A 4,941-nucleotide genomic window follows, 5' to 3' on the forward strand; every position below is an offset into this window, starting at 1 on the left:
ATAAAAGAGTAGCAAAAACAATTATTTTAATGCTTTAAAAATAATAAACATTTTCAAAATTAAATTGTTATAAGTATTAAACTATTGTGGCAGTGGCATAATTTGTAAAATCCTATTTAGGTGCCACTTTGGTAATTTACTAAAACTAAAATAATAGGAAACTAAAAGAAAGCAAAGTATAAAAAAAACAGAAAACAAAACTAACAAAAAAAGGGAAACAGAAGAACCCCCCCCCCCACTGGGCCACGGCCCAGCTGGCCTCTGGACCCACTAGGCCGGTCCAGTCGGCCCAGCCGCCGCCCGACCTAACCCTAGACGACCGACGCCCCCACTCCCCTCGTTCCCCACTCCCCCCTCTCGTTTCCCCGCACGCCTCCCTCTGCTTCCTCGATCTGGATCGGGGGCAACGACCCCGACCCCGATCCCGCATCGCCCCGCTCGTCCCTCGACACCGCCGCTCGCCCTGCACCCGCCCGATGCCGTCCGTTGTCGCCCGGAGCCCGCGTCGACCGCGCCAAGCCACCTCCTCGCCGAAGATGGACGGATCCCGGAGGCCCCGTCGCGGATCCGGCCTCCCCTCGCCTTGCTCCCCACGTCGGAGTCCCCTCGTCGACCGGTGCCCGCCTCCGCCACCACTGCCGTGCCGGTGCCTCGCCGTCTCGGTCGCGTCCACCGCGGCTCCCCGCGACCCCGGCGAGCACGCTCGCACCTGTGGGCTGCCACCTTCGCCCCGCAGCTTCTCCGTCGTCCCCGTCGCCGGCCATCCTCGAGCTCGCTGCCAAATGCCCTGCAGCAGCAACGTGAGGCCCTCTGTCGCCTTCCCTCCCTCCTACGCACTACTTCGCCGTAGGGTGCCAACGCCGACGCGCCCGAGCTCGTGCTCCCCCCCGCTCGCGCCTTCCCACTTGCGCTGGCTGCCGCTCGTCGATTGCCCCTCCTCTGTAGCTCGCTCAGCTTCGCGCGGCCCCGCAGTGCTGCCCACGCCGACCGCCGCCTCCCGTGACCCCCCTGCTGCGGGCCTCGCCTCTTCCGTCGGCTTGCCTGGGCCACTGCCGTCGCCCGCCCGGCCTCATCCGCCGCGGCGCCCCTGGGTCACCGCACCGGCGCTGGCGCGCTCACGGGGCTCTGCCCTGGCACCCCCATGCCCGTTAGCCCGCGCGCCCATGCCCGCTAGGACCCCCTTGCCTATGACACAGGGGCCCCACGCCCCCTGAACGTTTAAAAAAAGGATTAAAGAAAATAAATAAGTAAAAGAATAAATATAATAATAAATAAAATTATTAATTAATTAATTAAATTAATTGCTTTTAATTAACCTAGTAACTAATTAAACTAATTAACTACTGTTAATTAACATAACTAATCTGTTAACTAAACTAATTAACCTGGTTAATTAGTTATCAGACAATGACATGTGGGTCCCACTGGACCCACCTGTCTGTTTGACTGGTCAACCGACCAGTTGACCTGCTGACATCACTCTGATGTCATGCCTGCGTCATCATTCACTGTTATGGATAATGTTGGGTTTAAATAAATAATTAAAATCAGAAAATGATTTAAATCTTTAGAAAATCATATCTTTTAATCCGTAATTCCGATGAAAATACTTTCTACATGAAAGTTGCTCAGAACGACGAGACGAACCCGGACACGCAGCCTGTTTGTCCGCCATGCATCACTAGCATAGCGAACACGCAACTTTCCCCTCCGGTTCATCGGTCCGAAAACGCGAAACACCGGAGATACTTCCCCGGATGTTTCCCCCCTTCGCCGGTATCACCTATCCCTGCGTTAGAATCACCTCTAGCATCGCGTTGTCATGTTATGTTTTGATTGCTCTGTTATTTATTGTGTTCCCCCTCCGTTACTTTTCCGGTAGACCCCGACGCCGCTGCTACCTAGTACGACTATGGAGTTGACGACCCCTATCTCTTGCCAGAGCAACCAGGCAATCCCCCCCTTTGATCACCAGATATCGCCTACTCTTCTCTATACTGCTTGCATTAGAGTAGTGTAGCATGTTACTGCTTTCCGTTATTCCTATCCTGATGCATAGCCTATCCTTGATACTACTGTTGTTACCATTACCTGCTATCCTACTGCTTAGTATAGGATGCTAGTGTTCCATCAGTGGCCCTACACTCTTGTCCGTCTGCCATGCTATACTACTGGGCCGTGATCACTTCGGGAGGTGATCACGGGCATATACTATATACTTTACACAGTTACATTACCTGTGGTACTGTTCGGAGTTGGGGGCTGAAGGGGCAGGTGGATCCATCCCGGTAGAGGTGGGCCTGGGTTCCCGACGGCCCCCGACTGTTACTTTGAGGCGGAGCGACAGGGCAGGTTGAGACCACCTAAGAGAGAGGTGGGCCTAGCCCTGGTCGGCGTTCGCAGGTACTTAACACGTTTAACGAGATCTTGGTATTTGATCTGAGTCTGGCTACTGGCCAATACGCACTAACCATCTACGCGGGGACAGTTATGGGCACTCGATGTCGTGGTATCAGCCGAAGCCTTCGTGACGTCAGCAACGGAGCGGCGCGCGCTGGATTGGACTGGAACGCCTACTAGGCTAGGTCTGCTTCCGGCCGCCCACGCAACGTGCAGGTGTGCTAAGGGCGATGGGCCCAGACCCCTGGGCGCTTAGGTTTAGACCGGCGTGCTAACCTCTCTGTTGGTCTAGGTGGGCTGCGACGTGTTGATCTTCCGAGGCCGGGCATGACCCAGAAAAGTGTGTCCGGCCAAATGGGATCTAGCGTGTTGGGTTATGTGGTGCACCCCTGCAGGGAAGTTAATCTATTCGAATAGCCGTGATCTTCGGTAACAGGACGACTTGGAGTTGTACCTTGACCTTATGACAACTAGAACCGGATACTTAATAAAACACACCCTTCCAAGTGCCAGATACAACCGGTGATCGCTCTCTCACAGGGCGACGAGGGGAGGATCATCGGTTAGGATTATGCTACGTGATGATACTTGGAGGACTTCAGTCTACTCTCTTCTACATGCTGCAAGACGGAGGCTGCCAGAAGCATAGTCTTCGAAAGGATTAGATATCCCCTCTTATTCTGGCATTCTGCAGTTCAGTCCACATATGATACCCTTATTCCATTTGATACCCATGCATATGTAGTGTAACTCCTTGCTTGCGAGTACTTTGGATGAGTACTCACGGTTGCTTTCTCCTTCCCTTCCCTCTATCCTTGCTACCTGGTTGTCGCAACCAGATGCTGGAGCCCAGGAGCCAGACGCCACCGACGACGACGACTCCTACTACATCGGAGGTGCCAACTACTACGTGCTGCCCGCTAACGACGACCAGGAGTAGTTAGGAGGATCCCAGGCAGGAGGCCTGCGCCTCTTTTGGTCTGTATCCCCGTTTGTGCTAGCCTTCTTAAGGCAAACTTGTTTAACTTATGTCTGTACTCAGATATTGTTGCTTCCGCTGACTCGTCTATGATCGAGCTCTTGTATTCGAGCCTTCGAGGCCCCTGGCTTGTAATATGATGCTTGTATGACTTATTTTATTTGTAGAGTTGTGTTGTGATATCTTCCCGTGAGTCCCTGATCTTGATCGTACACGTTTGCGTGTATAATTAGTGTACGGTCAAATCGGGGGCGTCACAGATAACGTGGTTGTACTTTACAGTGGCCCACATGTCGTATTCTCATAGTCATGCATGTAATGGTCAAAGGGGTTGACCCAACGAAAATGCTGCATTTGGCCATATGTGTGGTTCAACAAGACAGGGCAGGGCAAAAGTGAGCACAAGTTAGAGGGCTGGGAAAAAGTGAGTAGAACTAAGAAACGAAGGGCATGAAAATAGAGATCCCTAAAAATAAATATGAATGAAATATTTTAACCTAAATATAAATTGAAATGTTGGTACCAGGAGATAGTGCAACTGCATGGTGCTTAAACAATGAAACAGAAATGGAAAACTAGAGAATCAATCCATTCATGTGTTTTGAATTAGCCACAAGGATCGAGACACATGGATTTGGGTCACTCTCGTCACAAACCCTCCTACACGCGCATGAGTCAAAACAAAACACCACATGCCCATCTAAAATTTCCTGCTGGGCCTCGCTACGAATAACATCGCCAACAGAATACACCACGACAAAGCGACATGCCAGGAGAACGAAAAAAACACGAATCTTAGCACATGGAAATCGATGGTGGAAATGCAACTAGGCCAAACAAGCGCCTAACTCAGTTGCGAGTCAAGGTGGACTTGCAACTAAGGCGAGAAAAAAAATCAGACCCAATTGCGAGTCAAGAGTGGACTTGCAATTGAGGCAAAAAAATCTAGTTGCGAGTCAATGGTGGACTTGTAAATGAGGTGAAAAAAGATTGGACCTAGTTGTGAGTCAAATATTCGACTTGTAAACTAGGGCAAAAAAGGTTAAAGAGCCCAATTGCATGTCAATGATGGACTTACAACTGGGACAAAAAAGGGTCAGCCTAGTCATGAATCGATGATGGATTTACAGCTGGGGAAAAAGAGTCGAGCCTAGTTGTGATTCCATGGTGGACTTGCAATTGGGTCAAAGAAACGTTATACCCAGTTGCGAGTCGAAGGTGGACTTGCAACTGGCGCAAAAAATTGGGCCTGGTTGCGAGTTGATGGTAGGCTTGCAGCTGGGGCAAAAATGGTCACGACAGTTGTGAGTCCAGGGTGGACTTGTAACTGGGATCCAAAAAAGGTCGAGCCCCACTTGTAAGTCAAGGGTGGACATGCAACTGGAACAATAGAAGTTGAACTCCAGTTGCGAGTCGTGATGGACTTACAACTGGAACAAAAAATGGTCCGATTGTGGGACAATTATGGACTAGCAAGCGGGAGAAAAAATGGCCTAGTTGTGAGTCAACGGTACAACTAGGGCAAAAAAATAGGTCGGAGCCAGTTGTGAATTGATGGTGAG

The sequence above is a fragment of the Triticum dicoccoides genome, chromosome 1A, assembly GCF_002162155.2.
Source record: "Triticum dicoccoides isolate Atlit2015 ecotype Zavitan chromosome 1A, WEW_v2.0, whole genome shotgun sequence".
Lineage (NCBI taxonomy): Eukaryota > Viridiplantae > Streptophyta > Magnoliopsida > Poales > Poaceae > Triticum > Triticum dicoccoides.